This window comes from Callospermophilus lateralis, chromosome 12 (genome assembly GCF_048772815.1).
Source record: "Callospermophilus lateralis isolate mCalLat2 chromosome 12, mCalLat2.hap1, whole genome shotgun sequence".
NCBI lineage: Eukaryota > Metazoa > Chordata > Mammalia > Rodentia > Sciuridae > Callospermophilus > Callospermophilus lateralis.
The window spans coordinates 83,260,892-83,280,737 of record NC_135316.1 but is presented as its reverse complement, the minus strand read 5'-3'; the positions used below and the strand labels follow the sequence as shown (position 1 = coordinate 83,280,737).

The 19,846-nt window shown below is 36.8% G+C and overlaps 1 protein-coding gene across 2 annotated transcripts in view; it reads right to left on the bottom strand.

The window, feature by feature from the left end:
• The window catches only part of Stard13 (StAR related lipid transfer domain containing 13), a 481,490-nt gene that overhangs the window by 418,336 nt on the left and 43,308 nt on the right, over window positions 1-19,846 (bottom strand). Inside the window, exon 2 of one of the 2 annotated variants that reach the window (XM_076872081.1) lies at window positions 14,278-14,381. The exons of the other annotated variant lie outside the window; for it this stretch is intronic. The gene's annotated coding sequence lies outside the window, so the exon portion shown is untranslated. The remainder of the gene's footprint in view (window positions 1-14,277; window positions 14,382-19,846) is intronic. 2 annotated transcript variants of the gene reach the window in all.

Below are 19,846 nucleotides of genomic sequence, written 5' to 3'. Positions count from 1 at the left end.
TCTTCATTTACACAAATAATATTGACAGTTAAAGGGGGGACCTGAAACTGACCCTCTGCTTCAAGTCATATCTCCAAAAGTGCAGGCTAAAGCTCTGACAGTTCAAAGGAGAAAGTGGCATGATCAGTGTCACAATAGGAGTGCAAAGAGTTGAGAAGATCTTCTGATGGAGCACCAAGGTAGGAGTAAGGAATAGGGAGGCTGAAGGCAGCAGAGGCAGGGCAAGTTCAAGTTGAAGGGTGAATCAGCAACAGGCATGGCTTATGGCCCACCCATGCACCAAGAAGGAAGAACTTCAGACCTGGGTGAACTTCAAGGGAACACCAGTGCTCCTGGTCTGGAGGGTTGTGGGCTGCAGAGCTGTTGAGGAATGAGATACCAGAAGTCCTTACAGCCCAGGCTGTGTGTACAGTGAGTGCTGAGGGCACAGGAGGAGGTGGGGAGTGACAAGTTTAGAATTATGCTTCCGGGGTGTAATGCTGATTTAGCAGCAGAGTAAAAACGGGATCATCAGAAAGAAAAAAGAGTCAGAAGATCTTGATGATAGTCTTAGGGCCTAAACTATGGGACAGAGATGCAAACTAGGACAGCAACAGTGTAAGGCAAGAAGAGAAGAGAGAGAAGAAATACATCTACCCTCTATTTTTGGATGTTCAGAAGGTGATTTTTAAATGCACATACACATATCCAGCTGTATTATTTTTCAGTGGTAGAATTCCATTTTTCAGACATCCCTTTTTGTGGATGCCAAACTTTTTAAAAATAAAACAGATTAAAACAAAGCTGTTTCAGCCAAATCAGGCTGCCTCGTTGCCAGAGGTTCATCTTTCCAACCTGGAACCTGAGGCATCCTAACTGCTTGAAAATCAATGCCCCAGTGGGATTCACATGCTGCCTAAATGCACCTTATTTCTATGGATACATTTTCTGTTTTATTTTATTTTATTTTTGAAAACAGGAATTAGATTCTTTCATGCTGTCTGTGGCTTAGACCACCCAGATATTGCTCTGTGAAAGTTCAGAATCTCAGGACTCGGAAGGATGCCTGGTCCCATGGAGACAAATGCTGGCCTCTCTTGCATTTTTCAGCCAGCCAGCTGGTCAACAAGTGTCCCCTGGCACTGATGCTGTGGGCACATGCTTCTACATTTGGGAGATGCTACGGTGACTGACAAGATCTCCAAGCTCAAGGAGGTTACATACTAGGGATGGAGCTAGGCAATAAATACAAGTGAGCCAATCTTAATTTTAGATAAACTCAAGTGCTCTGGAAAAAAATGAGAGTCATGTGACTGAGGGCTGAGGAGGCCAGGCAATCTGAGGAGGTGGTGTTTGATCTGTGATCTGAAAGATAAGAAGGGGGATGTCCCAAGCAGATCTTGAGGATGTACATTTTGAACGAAAGGGCCAGCAAGCACCAAGCTCATGAGCTGGAGTTCATTTAGTGTGTTGGAGGGTCAAAGGCAAGACTGCGGGACGGGGAGGGTAGTAAGCGAATGGGAAAAGGGTAGCAGCTGGGTTTTCCTTAGAAATATGGGGCGATATGGTTGGGAGAATTTTATTATAAATATTTTTTGGTAATATTTATAATATTCTGTCAGGGGAGTGAACAGATCTGGCTGACACTGTAGGGTCTGCCTAGGCTGCTAGGTGCAGAGTGAACTTTTAAGGATAAGAGTGTGAGAAGAGAGGCCAGTTAGGCAAAAAGAGGACCCTAACTTGGACTACCTTCCAAGAATCAATGAGAGAGTAATGCTAAAGTCTGAAGGTAGAATCAACTGACAAATCCAGTTAAATCCAACTAGTGGATTAAATAGGATGTTGTGGAACATCAGTAATTCACGAGAACCTCTGTGGTTTGTTTTCAACAATTTGGTAGCTGGTGGTGCCATTTACAGAGAAGAGGAAGATTTAGGGCAGAGGGTTGATTTGGCCTAGGGCAAATGTTGGGACAGAAATTATGGACATAAAACAATCCCTGGATCTACTTTGGCTGTTAAGTAGCAGAGATATAAGAGAAGATGGTAAGAGAGTGAGAGGACTGGTGCTTAGAGGAAAACTGAGCCGGAGGTATGGATTTTTTAAGTTAAAAGATCAATATGTGATATCTTTGACTACTTACTATGTTCTTGGCACCAATAAAAGAAAAAATACTTCCCATTGTCAGAAAAATGCCTCTCTATTAAGGATGGCTCCCAGAATAGTTAAAGAGTCATGGCAAAGCCCTGCTGTGCCTTTGGACTGGATAGTGAGAGGAATAACCACCTGTTTCTGAGAATAAACTTTCCAGGGTAACCATCTGGCATGCTCTGCAGAGTAACAGATCCTTGGCACAAATCTGTCTTTAAAATAACAATACAAGGAAGCTTCTCCGAAGCCTTGTGCTGTGTAAATCCACAGCATGAAAGATACCATCATGACATCGAGGTACCATTCCAAATGCTTCACACTGCACCCAAACAAAGGGGCCTTTCAATGTGGTTTGGGTTCACTCTCAGATGGAAAAATCTCTGTGGGAAAATAAATTACTCACCAGTTGTAAGTACTGTTCAGACCAACTAATAATTACTGCATATCTATATTATCTTCCCGTGTTTAATTTCTTTGAAACAATTCTTGCTGCTGCCGGTCCTTAAATGAATCAGCTTAATGTTAACAATGTAGTACCATCATTATTTGTATTATTTATGTTGCATTGTATTATTGAACATACTTAGCTCTGTAATGGAAGCCACACCAAGCATATTAAAAACACATTTCTTGCCAGAGTTAGATTGCTTTAAGAAGATAGTGAAAGGAAGGAAGGAAGGGGAGGTGGGGGAAGAGAAGGAGGGAGGGAGGGAGGGAGGGAGGTAGAGAGAGAAAAGCAGAAAGGAAAGAAAAAGAGAGAAAGAGAGTGAATAAAAGAGAATGAGAGATAATAAAAGAAATTTAAAAAGGAAGACACAGAGATGGGAAGGGAGGATGGGAGGGAGAAGGTTAGGTCTGAAGAAAGATATAGAAAGACCCTCCCTCATAATCTCAGCCTAAGGTGAGATCTGTAGGGACAGTAGGTAGTCTTAACAGTCAGCACCAAGAGGATATTAGATAATAATATGTACCATTCTCTGGATGCTAGTCTCAGAAATGTATAGTGAGAGGTTTTGGAGAATTTTTCCATCTATTCATCTATTCTATGCTAATTGAGCATAGAAGAAATAATTTAGCAATCAGGGAGACAAGCTATAGGGAATCTATGAGATACCAGGTGAGCACTGTCCTAAGCATTTGGATAATTTTTTACTCTCTCAGCAAATATTTACATTAGTGTCCACCATGAGCCACACACTGCCAGACACAGAAGATACTCTTGTGAAGGAAAAAAAAAAAAAAAAAAAAAAAAAAAAAAAAAATATATATATATATATATATATATATATATATATATATATATATATATGATTTCTGCTCTTCAATGTGATCATCCTTCAGTAACTAAATAAACAATTACCTGGATATTAATAAGAAACAAAGGATATAACTAGAGGAATATTCTTTAATTATGAAAATGCTATGCAGGAAAAGTGTAAAGGACAATAAGGGTGCCTAACAAGAGGACCTCATGTGGGCCTGGGAGAAAGGGCAGGTTAGGAAAAGTTCTGGGAGGAAAGGATGTTTCAGTTGAGGCCTGAGTGACAAGTAACCCTAAGGAAGGGTGGCTCTAGATGTAAGTCCAACCCACACAGTGCTATCAGCACCATTATCTTGGTTCAAAAGAGAGCCATAGGAACTGAGTCCTGTTTTCATAGTTGACCCTAGTCTTTCTGGGTTTTTGTTTACTTTCCTTTTGTTCTTCAATTTAGTTTACCAAGTTGATCCCTTGGTTGTGTGACTTGAGTTAACACAATGACATTGTAATGCTGATGAAGATTAAATGAAATACCAGTGCCTGGAACATTGCTTGGCATGCATTAGGTGCTGTGTGGCTGGGTCTCCTCCTCCTTGTATATAAGCCATTAATCTGCATCACAGAGAGATAATATCAGAAAATACTTAATAAATGAAGGGGCATTTAACTTAGCTTTGAATTGCTAGATTTCCAAAGAGTGTGAATGTTTCAGAAAGTTGAGGGGCTTCTGTTGGTGTGGTAAGTCATTATATTGTGACCAAGGCACAGAAATAGGATGGTATGAGCAGGGAAATGTCTCACTTAAGGGCAAGAGGAATGAAGCGTTGAGTAGGAAATGAAGCTCAAAGATATGTATTGTAGAGCCGGGGACATGGGGATGTGGCCCAGTGACAGAATGCTTGTATAAGGCCCTGGGTTCAATCCCCAGTACCAAAAATAAAATTTTTAAAAAAGTGTGTTGGAACCAGATTATTTTGAACTTGGAGCCAGATTATTTTGAATTTGAATGACAAGCAAAATAATATTTATTTTTTATTTTATAAACATAAGCAAAGGGAAAGAATTTAAGATTTTTGAACAGGAAGTAAACATTATCTTAGAAAATATAATGCTACAGAAAGGTTAGGGGAAGGGATAGAGGCATTGAGAATATTTAAGATGATTTATGTAGGCATGATTTAGTGTAAGGGTAGCAAGAAGAGATTACAAGCCGAGAGTCAATGGCATCTAGTGACTGGGTATCTGTGAGGGATGGGAGAACGGGAAGGATTATCTATAAACCCAAGGATGGAGCCCAAGTGGAAAGCATACATCCCCAGGAATGCCACAGGGCAGCTCCTGTCAAGGTCTTCCTCTCCGCTTCTCCTAAAAAGCCAAAGTGGGATTCAACTACAGAAATCTTACTTTAAAGAGTTGTGGAATATTGGGAAGAAATACCTAAAGAGCTGCTGAAATGAAGACTTAAAATTTGGTTGATCAATTTGAGCTATCTTAAAAGGAGTTTGGCAGTCTTCCACGTGAGGTGGGTGGCCCAACAGTGGAAGTCCACAAAACCAGAGCCCTGGAGCCAGAACACTGAGAGGGCAGGAAGCAGAAGATGAGCAGCAGATTACCTCTGGGAACCAAGAGACCACCAGACATTGTGCTATGTTAATTATGTGGAACTGTAGAAAACCCGGGGGGCATGATGATGGTGTCATTTCAAGAATGTCCGTGAGTGACTCCATGGAAATTAAGAATAGTGAGAATTTTTGAAAGAACCTGGAAATAATGGAAATATAACATACACAAATATTGGTGACTTCTAAGAATCTAAAGTCAGTGGGAACTAGAATGTAAGATTTCAGGGTAAAACAAAGCTATGTGCATGTGTGCGGGAAGCCATCCGTGAAATACATGAGGATCTTCTCTTGGCTTGAAGCCAGGCAGATTTAGCTTTGGCCTTGGGAACTATCTGTGGCTCTCCCAGGGTAATAGTGCCCATGTGCACATGAGCTCTATCTCTGCTCTGCTAGGAAGATCCCACTTAGTAGCTCCAGAGATGGGTGTAACCTGTTAGAAACTGAACAGCCCACCTTTAACCCTTTTTTGGTTAAGAACATTCTATGGAAGTCCTTTGATATTTCCCCATATAAATAAAGTAGGTGCGGGCTCCATTTGCCATAGTCTAGAAGCTTGATCCATCTGATCAGCTTACCGGTCCTGCCCCTGCTTTTGAAACTACTTTCTGTGTTCTGTGGGGTTTTTTCGTTGTTTTCTTTTTCTTAGCTTTTATTTCTAAGACAGACCATTCCACTGAGGGGAACCCCATTTCCACCACATGCATGGGACGTGGGCGAGGTGTGTGTGTGTGTATGCAATTACACATCCACACAAGCACACGTGCGCGCGCACACACACACACACACACACACATTATACCTGGAAGGATATATAGATACAAAATGGACACCTTCAAGGAAAAAAACCATGTGGCATTTTAGATAAAGTTTACTGTATTTTTTTTGGTATATACTTTTGCATGTTTTAGATTTCAGGCAGGGAAATCCAAGAGCGTGGCACCATTATGAACACATTAATTTTGTTAAAAAAATAAATTAAGGCTGGGTGCAGTGGTAGATGCCTATAATCCTAGTGACTTGGGAGGCTGAGATAGGAGGATCATAAATTCAAGGTCAGCCTCAGCAACTTAATGAGACCCTGGCTCAAAATTTTAAAAAGTAAAAAAAGGCTGGGATGTAGCTCAGTTGTAAAGACCCATGGGTTAGATCCTCAATATAAGTAAAAAAATAAATAAATAAGAATTATGTGGTGGTTCATTAGATTTTACTTTCAGACAGAGGAAACAGTTGATAGGACAGAAGATGCTGTGTGAGGAAAAACAGGCAGTAGAAGAGCAAGCAATGTTCTGGCAAAGTGGGGATGCTGTGTTGAAAATAACCAGAAAGACAACAAGCCTTCAGTAAAAGTATCTCTTCCCTAGAGGTGAGCAAAGTATAGGTCAACATAGATACCATCCATGGTCCTTTGTAGATGTGGGATTGTTAAGGGACATTTCTAGCAGAGGGAGCCTCTCTCACAGCCAGAAAGGAAACTGGGACGTAGTCCAATACCTGCGACAAACTCACATGTCAATGGATTACAAACCTGAGTCCTCTGTCACCTCTGTAAAGGAGGAGGCAGAGACAGCACTGAGATTGACAGAGGCTGTGAGGTGGCTGAAGGCACCAGTATTGAATGATTGTTAGTTTGTATGGTATGTCTATTTTTTGTTGCCATAACCAAATACCCAAGACTGAGTAATATATAAAGAATAGAGGTTTATTTAGCTCATGGTTTTTGAAGCAGAAAAGTCCAAAAACATGGCTCCAGCATTTGATGAGGGTCTTCTCGCTGCAACATAATATGGCAGAAGGCATCATGTGGCATGAATGCAAGTATGTTAGCTCAAGGTTCTTTTCCTCTTCTTACAAATGCCAACCTGGGAACCCACTCTCAGAATCTTATCTGGTTCTCTTTGTCTCCCAAGGATTCCACCTTCAAATATCATTAATATACAAATTTAAGGGTCACGTTTTCAACACCTGAGCTTTTGGAGGGCACATTCAAACCACAACATGCTGCATAACAAATCGTTGCAAATTTAGCAGCTTAAAATAATGTCCATTTATTGCCTGAAACTAGAGAACATCAGACTGAGTGAAATAAGCCAGGTACAGAAAGTCAAGGGTTGAATGTTTTCTCTTATATATGGAAGCTAGAGAGAAATAAGAGAAAATTTTAAAAGGCTGAGAAGAATCTCATGAAAATAGAAGGGAGAAGAGTTGATGAGAGGGAAGGATATAAGGGGGTGGGAGGAAGAATGGGAAAGGGGAGGAGCAGCAGAATGAAATTAACCAAACTATGTCATGTGCATGTGTGAACATATCACAACGAATTCTCCCTTTTTTATGATTATAATGCTTAATAAAAATAAATCCAAATAAAAATGATATCTAGTTGTGATCTCACTGTCCTGTAGTTCAGGAGGCTATGAAGGCTTCACTGTGTTCTTTGTTTAAGGTCTCACAGGTTAAATCAAGGTTTCAGCCAGGTTGGGTTTGTATCTGGAAGCTCTGGGGAAATAGCTGCTCCTGAGTTTATTTTGATTGCTGGGTAAATGCAATATGTTGCAACTGGAGAACTGAGGTCCTCATTCCCTTGCTGCTGCCAGAGAGGCCATCCTCTCATCCCTGCACATGGCTCCCATATTCACATTGAAGGATTTTGGAGCAACAAATCCTTTTCATGTTTCTCATCACTTTGATTTCCTTCTTTGTTGACATTCAGAGAAAATTCTCCACTTAGAAATGACTCAAGTGTCTAGGTACAACTCAGACATATAATCTACCTCTCTTTAGCCCAGTCAATTAGAGCACTAATTACATCTGCAAAATCCCTTTGCCATATTGCATTACCATAATCACAATAGTGACATCAGGGGATGGAGAGCATGAGATCATTTTAGAATTCTGCCTGCAACCAGAAAGATGTTTTGAGTGACCACTGAAAACCAAAGAGTGAGTGCGGTACAGGGTTTTACCTTACAGAGGCCCTATAAGATTGTAGCTCTCATAGAGCTTGTCACCTAGGAAGATAGATAACACTGTGAATACGTAAAACATTAGGTAAGATAACGTGGACAGATCCTTGATTTCCTTGGATCCCACCATTCACCCAACAAACAAAATAAACTTAGGAGCAGCTATTTCCCCAGAGCCTCCAGATAAGAACCCAGCCTGGCTGAAATCTTGATTTAACTAGGGAGACCTTAAGCAGAGAACAGAGTGGAGCTTTCAGGACACCATACTTGAGAAAATCAGCCTCATTTAACCCCTCTGAATTGCAATTTCCTAGCTATAAAATAAAAAAAAAAATTACCTTATGAGTCACTGATGAAAAAGACAAAATAATGTAGAGAAAAATCATGTATGGTGTTAACGATAGAAACTCAGCATAGAGGATGTTCTATTTTAGATCAGGGAAGATGTCACTGAAATGGGGACATCTGAATTGAGTTCTGAATGACATAAGAAACCATCCATGCAAAAAAGCAAGGATGCAAAGTTTCTAAGCAGCTGCAAGATTGGCATATGTAAATGAGAAATGACAGCAAACAAGGAATAGTGTAGCCTGGAATGAACATTCCAGTTGTTAAATAAAAAAAAAAAGACACATCAAGTTTCTTCTACTCATATTTCTTCACTATCATTCAAAATGATGCCTCAGCAACTTAGTGGGGCCTTATGCAATGTAGCCAGATCCTGTCTCAAATTAAAAAAAAAAAAATGAAATGGGATGGGGATGTTGCTCAGTGGTTAAGCACCCCTGCGCTCAATTTCTAGTATCACCCCCCAAAAAAACCCCAACTTATCAACCAAATTTAATGACAAATATTTATTGAGTACTTTGTATATGTCAGTCACTATTCTAGTACTATCACTGAGTGAATGAAGCAAACTTTATACCATGTCATTGTGAAACTTTTACTTTAGTAGGAGTGACACACACAAAACAAAATAAATAAAAATGCATTGTATATTAGATTGTGAGAAGTGGTAAGGAGAAAAAAAAACAAAGTTGGGAAAGACATATCAAGTTTTTTCTACCCATGCCTTCACTAATCCAACTGTTTATATAACCACTGATATACGTATCTGTTCATCTTACACTGATAGCTTGTTTATTGTGAGCTAGATATTGAGGATACAAGCTGTAACTGCATCTAGCTATGATAGAGTTACTGCTGTTAAATCTGTTCTCTGGCATACTGTAAAGCTAGGAAAAAAAATCTGATTTCAAACCACGGAATAGCCGAGAAAATTAAGATACAGAAATATGAGATGAGACCCATATTTGTTTTAGCTTCTTGCTGGGAGCTTCTTGCTTGTTCTGTGTTGTAGTACAGGGAGATAACACCCAAGGAGTGCAGAGTGCTCTTGCTGAGAGCTGAGAGCAGAATTCAGGACTGCTGAAGCAGCTGGAACTCTCAGAACAGGTACTGGAAAGGTGGGATCCAAGGGGAGCAGGGATCCTAGTGTGTGTGTTTCTTGGGGATCATTGACTGAGGGTTATGCTGTGAGTTCAGAGGGAGAAATTCCATGAAAGAATGTGATTGCTATAAAGCTGGAAGACAGAATCTTGGCACAGTGAGAATGTCAAGCATCTCCGAGAACCTTAGGCAGTTAGGTCAGAATCTCAAAAACACCGCACCATATGAACAAAGAGCATACCTGAGGGATATACTTCATGACCAAAAGAAACACCTGAATTAGAGCAGCCCTAACAAAGAATGGAACAAAGTTTGGCAGGACAGAGAGGATTTCAAGGAATCCACACTTGCTTTTCAGGCCACATATAACTTTCTTCAATGAAAGACCTTGTAAATGAAGCTCGCTATAATGTGTTACCCACAATATCAAATATACTATCAGTTACTCTATATGAAAAAGATAGTCAAGAGAGACCTAGAGGTTACCTAGATATTGGGATTAGGAAGTTAGAACTTTAAACCACATAATATAAAGATGTCCAAGAACTTAAAGGAAAATGTGGAAATAATGAGTCAACAGATAAGGAATATCAACTGAAAATAAAAATGATTGAAAATGGAAATTCTAAAACTGAAAGTTATTTGAAAAGAAAAATCTGTCAAACGGATTTCAAAACAAATTGTTGATTGCAAAAGAAAGACAAATCCATATAAAATCCATGAAGACAAATCCATATAAACTATCCAACATGAAAAAGAGAAAAATGATGGAACACATGAACAGGACTTCAGGGACCCACAGGAGTCTGTCTAGCTCCCTCACATACATGTAATATAAATCCTAGAAGGAGAGGAGCGAGGTAGAGCAAAGGAGGAAAAAAATGAAGAAATAGTCATCACAAATTTCTCAAATTTAGTGAAAACATCAAGCTACAGATTTGAGAAACTCAATAAAGTACAGAGAATAAACACACAGAACAAATGGCACCTAGATGTGTGAGAGCAAATGGCTGGAAGTCTAATATAAGAAAAATACTGAAAACAGCCAGGAAAATATTACATCTGTACAAAGAGACTTCTACAGAGAGTAATAGTGATATAAATTTCTGGTACCCTTCTTCTTAAAAATAATGGACAAGAAGATAATAAAATTACACCTCTAAGTACTAAAAAAAAGAAAAGAAGGAATGTCATCCTAGGATTTTACTCCAGTGATATCCTTTGAAAAGAAGGTAAAGTAGAGATATTCAGATAAACAAAAGCTGAGAATATATTGCCAGCAGACCTGCTTAAAATAAATACTAACAGAAGTTCTTTAGCCTGCAAAGAAATAATGGCAGATGGAAATTTGGACCTAGAGGAAGGAATGAAGAGAACTGGAGATGACAAGTATATAGGTAACTATAAAACATTATCTTCTATCTCTTAATTTCTTACTAAAAATGACTGTTTAAAAAATAGTAACATTGTAAATTGGGTTATAATATGCATAAACATGGATATGAAAATATGATAACCTAACCCAAAAATGGAGTATGTAAATATAAATATGCTTTCATAAGTAAAGTGGCATCATATGTATTTTACTTTTATTAACATAATTAACTTAATTTTAAATTAATGTGAATTTATTTTTTATAATTCAAGTTTACAGTATTATAATTTATAGACTATCCACTAAAAATGATATGGTATAGGAAAAAAAGCAATAGATAAAATAAAAGGGAATACCAAATATGTTCGATTTAAAAAAAAATAACAGAAGCAAGAAAATAGAGAAAAACAAGCAAATAAACAAAAACTAATTGAACAAGTGTAAAACAAGTTAATAAGAAGATAGATTTGAACCCAATTATATCAATAATCATATTATATACACATTTGCTAGACTTTCCAATCAGAAGAAGAGTTGAGATAAAAACTGTTTCAACTATATGATGTCAACAAGAATCACACAACTCATTTTGTAATTTATACAACAAATAAACACATACACATAAATAATTGGATGTATAGCAAATTTGAAAAATACTATCAATTCAAATGACCTTGTTGAGATTTACAGAATAATACATCCAACAATGTGGAAAACATATTCCTTTCAAGTGCATATTCTGCATTCACCAAGATAAATCATGTCTTTAATGTATTTTAAGTAATTATAACTTGATAAGGGCTTGGGATATAGCTCAGGGTAGAGTGCTTGCCTAGAGTGTGCAAGACCCTGGGTTCAATCTCCAATACTGCCAAACAGAAGCAACAACAAATATCTTAGAGTAAGATTAAATTTGAAATAAATAAAATATCTATAAATCAATAAAGCATAGTATATAACAAATGCAGCATATGTAATAAAACATAAATATGAACTATAATACCAATATCTAAAAATGTTCTCAAATACCTGGAAATTAAAGCACATTAACCTAGAGTCAAAGAATAAATATAAAGGGAAATATTAGAAATCTTAGAAAATATTTGGAGTTAGATGATAATGGAAACATATGGTGCCAAAATTTGTGAGATGTGGCTAAAGTATTCAGAGGGAGATTTACAAATTTAAATGTTTATATTGGAATAAAAGAGTAAAATAACAAGAAGCTAAGCTTCTATCCTGAGAAGTTAGAGAAAGAAGGATAAACTAAATCTAAACCAAGTAGAAGAAAGGAAAATTTTTTTCCTTTTATTTATTTATTTATTTTTATTGGTTGTTCAAAACATTACAAAGCTCTTGACATATCATATTTCATACATTATATTCAAGTGGGTTATGAACTCCCATTTTTACCCCAAATACAGATTGCAGAATCACATTGGTTACACATCCACATTTTTACATAATGCCATATTAGTAACTGCTGTATTCTGCTACCTAAGAAAGGAAAATTTTTTAAAAGGGTCAAACTAAGTAGAAAATGTGTTAGTAATAAAGGAAATTAACAAAGTCAAACATTGGGGACTTTTTAAAGAAAAATAAAATTGGTAAGTACTCAGCAAACAAAGATAGACAATATAAGTTAATATCAGCAATAAGAATGTTGTCAGGGCTGGGACTGTAGCTCAGTGTTAAAATGCCTTCCTCACATGTGCAAGGCACTGGATTTGATCCTCAGCATCACATAAAAATAAATAAAGATATTGTGTCCATCTACAACTAAATTTTTTAAAAAATATATTGTTATATATCCAAGAATAATAAAAAACGATAAAAATTTATTTCAACAGATTTAAAAACTTAGATAAAATGGACATTTTTTTAAAAAAACTTCTTTTAGCAAAACAGACTCAAAGAGCAATTGAAAATTTGAGAAGATGGAATATATTAAAGGAATTGAATTTAGAATTCAAAATCTTTCAGCTAAGAAAACTACAGACTCAGATGGTTTCCATGGCAGTTTCTGTCAAACATTTAAGGAAACAAACCACCAATTCTACATAAACTTTGTCACAAAATAAAGGAAAAGAAAGTACTTCATAATTCATTTATAAGGCCATAAGATCACTGTGCAAAAACCTGACAAAAGACTTTAAAACAAGACCAAAAATTCTCATGAGCATAGATATAAAATCTGAATCATTAACAAAGTAAATTGTTCCAATAACATATGAAAAGAATAATAATATACTGAACAAATGAATTTTATTCCAGGCAAGAATGCAATCAGTGCAATTATATTTAGATCTATTTTTTTTAAGAGAGAGAGAGAATTTTAATATTTATTTTTTATTTTTCGGCGGACACAACATCTTTGTTTGTATGTGGTGCTGAGGATGGAACCAGTGCCACACGCACGCCAGGCAAGCGCGCTACCGCTTGAGCCACATCCCCAGCCCTTTAGATCTCATTTTTTATTTACCACATGAAGAGAATAACAGAAGAAGAGAATCATGTAATTTGTAATCACATAAATCATATTTATATTTGAAAAAAAATCAGAAACAAGGGCAAAAAAAGGGGCACCAGCAATATCCAATGCCCTTTTATGATTAGAAATAAAAAAACCAAGACTAAAAATGTACTTTAATCTGATAAAATGTATTTAACAAAAAATATGCAGTTATCATTTTGCTTAATGATACGATATTGAACATCCCCCCCCAAAAAAAAAACTGTGGCAAGACAGAATTGTGTTCATATCATTCTATTTGATAAAGTAGTAGAGGTCACAGACATTGCAGGAAAGCAAGAAAAAGAAATAAAAACTATAAATATAGAAAACTAAGAATAAAGCTATCTTTATTCACAGATTACATGATTATTTATGTAGAAAGTCCTAATGAATCTATGAAAATGTTACTAGAACTTAAAAGTGAATTTAGCAAGGTTGAGGATACAAGAACATATACAAAAATCAACAGCTAGCAGTGAACAACTTGAAAATTAAATATAATACAGATTTTTAAAAAGATGTAAGTTCTAATATGCCATACTGTCTACAAACATTGGGACCTCAATATAAAAACCCAAACCACAAATCTTCTAGAAAAGAAAGAGAACAATTCTACAACTTTGAAGTAGGTAAAATTTGCCTAGAAAAGACACAAAAAGCCCTAAACATGAAATATGAATACTTTGGACCTAATCAATGTAAAAATTAAAAGGTCTGCTTTTGGAAAGAATTTGTTAGTAAAATGAAAAGGAAAGCCACAGACTGGGAAAAAAATATTGGTTTATGTGCATATACATAAACTTCTTTAATTGTATATCTATCCATCCATCCATCCATTTAATAAAAAGATAAGCAAATAAATTTTTAAAAACATGCAAATGTTTTGAAAATACACTCTTTTTCGGGGGGGGTGGTGGGTATCAAGGATTGAACCCAGAGATGTTTTACCACTGAGTCATATCACTAACCTTTTTTTATTTTGAGAGAGGTTCTCGCTGAGTTGCTTAGGACCTCAATGAATTGCTGGGGCTTTCTCAAACTTGCAGTCCTCCTGCTTCAGCCTCCTGAGCAGCTGGAATTACATGTTTGCACCACCATGCCCGGTCAAAAATACACTTTTTACTAGAAGTTATAAGAATCATCAACAAACTCATTGAAAAAAAAATGCCCAATGCCATTAATTATTAGGGAAATGCAATTAAAGAAACTGAGATAACATTTCACACCAACTAGATGGCTAATTTTTAAAGGAAGACTGATAGCACAGTACTCCAAATTTTGGTGAATCCATAGAACAGCTGGAGCTCTCCTCATGGTTGGGGAAAGTAGAATACAATCTATCCATTCTGGAAAATTTGGCAGGTCTTTATGATGATGCATATATCTCACCTCTCAGCAGATCCACTCATAGAAATGATAGTGTGTGCCTTAAAGACTTATTCATATGACAAAATGAGGAGACAGATTTACAATGATTTGAATATTAAGCAATATATATGTATTGAAACACCACATGGTATCCCATAAACATGTCCCATTTTTATCAACTAAATTTTTTTAATTACCAAAAAAATAACTTCTTCAAGAATGTTCATAGCTGCTTTATTCATAAGCCTTATGACCCAGAAAAAACCCAAGCAACCCAACCTAGAGACAACCCAAATACCCTTCAATAGGAAAATGAATAAGCAAATTGTGGCATACTCATATAATGGAGTACTAATCGACAATAACAATGAATGAACTGATGCATGTCTTGTTGGAAAATATTTCATAAGTGTTTGTGAGCAATCGTTGACACCCATGGTCCCTGATGCAGGCAGAGTGAGGCTCTGACTTCCTGTTTTTCAGTAGTTGAATCCAACCTGTATCTGTAGCATCTGTATCATCTGTATCGCTGATTAAAACATAGTGTGGTGAATAGTTGAGGGTTTTTTCCTACCCATATCATCAAACCTTAAAGTCAGCAGTGGTCTTACTCATCTCTAAATCACCAACATCTTTCCCAGAACTGAATATATACACACACATACACATACTCAACAAGAAAAAAGTGGACAAAGGGACACTTGGATACAGCTTTTATTCCCTCCAATCTCCTAAAGCTGGTGCAATAGTTGCACAATCATGTCTATCAAATACTAAGTGAGTCTCTGTAAATAACTGGAGAGCTGGATAAAATTTCGATCTCAACAACAATTTGTCTAGATTAGTCATGGACAATTTAGTTTAGTCCAAGGCAACTTGCCCAAGGTCAGCTGCCTAGTCAAGTGTCAGAGTTGGGACACACAAGACCAACTAGATCTTCCTGCCTCACTACAGCTGCCTGCTCTTGTGATATGCTTCGTGGCTTAAGTGCTCGAATGTGCTATTTCCTTCCACACAAGAGCAAGTGCAGGCTGTCAAAATTCCTGCAAGCAGGCTGTCACCCTGCTTGCCTGGGGCATGTTGGCAGAATTGAGAGGTGAGGTGGGCACTGCCCATCCTGAGGGCAGTCATGGCTGCTCTGTTGCTTTCTGGATGTGGCTTGGCCCTTCCCTTTGGAGGGGCAGAGCAGAGCTCCATCTCTGAAAACTGAGTAGGAGCAAGCCTGGGCATGGAAGTGAGCAGAGGACGGATGGGAGCTGAGATGGTTTAGCTGCCTCATGTTTGAAAGAGTGATAAGAAATCATCTTTACAGAGATAACAGTGTGGGTGGCAAACAAGACTATCCTTAGCTACAAGTATAATCTATAGATACTCTGAAAAGTTAGTCTAAACCTGGATGTCTGGTCTTATGCAGAAAATTGATAATAGTGTTTAAGGACACATTTAGGAATTATTTTAATTCTTTGAAGATGACTTCATTTACCTAAGGGTACCAAAGAAATCTGAAATATATGTAACTTTCATGGTCATTAAAAAAATCTCTTTAAAAATTTTCTATTCTGATTTGGGCTTACATTTTGTTACTTGTAGAATATAAGCATGAAAATTTCAAATGGGAGGCTCTTAGAATTGTCTGTGTATAAACTATAACTATTTCAGAAGGACATGTGATTATTCTAAAGACAGAGAAGGAGAAAGGGACAAATAAAAAATTTGTTTAAGGGTAGAAGTTTTCCCAATCCTTTCATTCCCTCCACTAGATAGATCTTGTTTTCCTTCAGTCCCACAAACCTCACTCCATCTTCCAATCAAATATTCTATTCTCTCACAGACTTTTAGCTATACGCACACATATGATTATAGAAAACACAATAAGGTACAAATGACCAATAAATAAAATTAATCTCCAGTATATGAGAAAACACCTGGAGAAAGCAAAAGGAAAATACAGCTATTTCTAACATCTCAAAAGAGATGTCTTATTATTATAAGACACTCCCACTTAGAATCAGAAGTGAAGTATTTTTCTATCAGCAGAATGATACAACCTTTGCTTACTCTGTGAAATCAACCCCCAAAATATGTCACCCACTCTCTTTCTTCATCTTTGCAAGTGACTTTAGATACCACCAGTCTTAGTGTCATCATTATTAAATGAAAGAATATATTTTAGTTCAACATATGACCCAACTGAGAGTGGCAAATCTGGGATGTAGAGGCTTACCTGTATTTAACCCCATGTTGAGAAGTCTACACTTTCCATTATATTTTCTATTCACTCATTGCACTTTGAAAAACACAAATTAAAAATTAGTTTGATAAAGAGAAATGGAATAAGACTGATACAACCTTCATTAATATTGATGTGTTTTCTATTTTCAGATCATTATACTACCCTTTTTGTCATAAATAGTAACATTTCATCATATTTTTCTGCTTAAATCTAGAAAGTAGTTTGGTATTTTTTTACAAGTGGTGTAATTATTGAATTTTAATGATTATAAAGGGTACTTATTTCTTCATGACAAAGCATTATTTAAGTAGCTACTATGTATGTGTAAAGCATTATGCTAGGGGTTGTCAGTTATCTGTTCTCAAAATGCAGGCAGGATTCATCCATCTACTTGCTGAAAGGTGCCTCTAGAATCACACATGGATTATGTTCTTTTCTACCTAAGGACCAAAAGATTTAAGCTGCCATTTTTCATAAGTGTAGTCAAGGTCAAAAGGTGGAGAGGATACAGTGGTCCCTTCTGAATGTGAGAACCCCAAACCTGCTATTAGTTTGGACCTTCCTGTGTATGTGTTTGTGTCATTTGTGGCCCAACCTCCAGCGTTCCACAGGGGGCCTCTGTCTATTCTTAAATAAAAATAACCATAGCAGAGAAATGGATCTTAGCACTATAAGGTAAGTCTACTGAGATTTATTTTTTTACTTTTCAGCTAGTTCCTAGACAGTAGTTTTTCCTTCACAAGGAAACAAATCTGAGTGAAAACATATTTTCTGTTACTGCATTCTCTCTTTTAAAAACATTTTATTAATTGTTGATAGACATTTATTTTTATGTGGTGCTGAGAATCGAATCCAGTACCTCACATATGCCAGGCAAGCACTCTACCACTGAGCCACAACCCCAGCATGCGTTCTCTCTCTCTCTCTCTCTCTCTCTCTCTCTCTCTCACACACACACACACACACACACACACACACACACACACAATATTTTCCTATTAATTATTCCAGAAACTGAACTACAGATGCAACTTCCTTTATTTCCTTTATTTTTTTCTCCTTTGTACATGGTACTAATGAAACTGTTCATTAATAATGGCTTTGCTTTTCTCCCAGTCATTTTTCCCATTCCAGGTAACAAAAAAAGTCTTCTGAGCAATTTTGAAGTTCAATTTGGGGTATGAAGTTTGAGTTAGAACAGGTCCTTTCTCTTTTTCTCAGAATTATTTGAAATGAATCTATCTGTTCTAATTGGCATTAAGGTAACTAACTCCAGTTTCACTTACCAAGTCAAAGTCCTGAATCTCATAATCAGAGTAAAGATTTGGCAAAACTCAACCCATTCTGTGCAAAGAAACACCGTAGAGACATCAAGACTCTTTGAAGAACTGAAATCAGAAAGCTGAGAAGAAGACAGTGCACCTAATTAACCCTTTCTTTGCCTACACCTCCATGGTTACATGGAGACACCATTGAATGGGTGTATATCCATTTCCCCCAGGTCAGTGCTACTTCATAGGGAATGCACAGAGACCACTGAATCAGACAGATCTGTGTTCATATCTAGTATGAGTCTCCTGCTTACGTCTGATGCTGGAAAAGCTGCATAACTCTTCACCTAAATTCCAATTCTGAGTTTCATTCTCTGTAAACTGGGTAGTGAGGATTATGTGAGATGATACTTGCTCAGTGCCAATAGTGAATATGTAATATCTATTATGCAATTATGATTAGTGTAGACCCTTTTAACAAGAGGGTCACCAGCAGCTTGCTAGCTTTGTTGAGATTAGGACTGCCTGGGTAGGCAGGAGCCTGGAGTTAAGTCATTTAATTGGCAACTCTACTTCTGAAAGCTGTGGATTCTCTACTAAGTCCCCGTCAACTCCTCCAAAACAGACTACAATGACTTCACCAGCCAAACACCACCATAAAAAAGACTTTATATCCAGAAGTGCTGATTTCATTTCTAACTGTGCTTCATTGATAAAGCAACAACAACATCTGCTCATTTGTAAATCAATAAATATACTCAACAGTTTAACTGGGATTTACTGGAAACTTTTATTTCAAATGTTGTGGAATAGATATCTGTTTAAACTAACAATGAAATTACCAAGAGCTGCTCTTACATGTTGTCTTTTTAGAAGTGAAACTAAGGCTGTCAGTCAGTTCTTTTTTTTCTTTTTTTTTTTTAATATACCAACTTATTTTTTAGAGATTTCCAGATGGAGCCAAATTTGTGGTTTGGCCTTAATAGAAGTGTTGAAAATGGTTTGTGATAATCTTAATTGGGCTTTCATTTTCTTAACGTCTAAAAACAAATATGCATGTGTTCTAGGAAAACACTATGATTTTTAGGTTAAATCTATTTTAAATTTGATAAGTTATATATATGAAGATAATGTGGGGCACTGCATGGCATTCTTTGACATAAGCATATACTCTATAAACTGATACCTTTAAGTGGGTAAGAATATAAAGTGAACAGAAAAAAATACTGCATTTCACACCATTTACTAAGCTCTCAAGATCCAAGGAATAGCTGGGCAAAAAATCAATACTGTTTCATTGTCTCTCTCCCTGGCCTCATTCTATCAGAAACACTATCTTGTGTTGTGAATCTTTAATTTCCTTCTAATGTGGCAACAATCTCAGAAAGTTTGCAAAAATCTTTTAGATAGGTAATTCAAGGTTGCTATCATTTGGTTTATGAATACAAAAGAAATAAAATGCATGTCAAAGGCAAATGAAAGCCTTTTATGGAATCTGATATAACTTACGTAGTCTGTGCCAACAGACCTTGTTATTATTTCACATTTATATAATTTTTGCATATTTGCAAAAGTCTTCAAGCTTGCTTTTATTATCTGTTTCTCAAAGCTGCCCCATGGGGTAAGTTTGAGTAGCTTGTTTTAAAGGCAAAGTGCCAGAGGAAT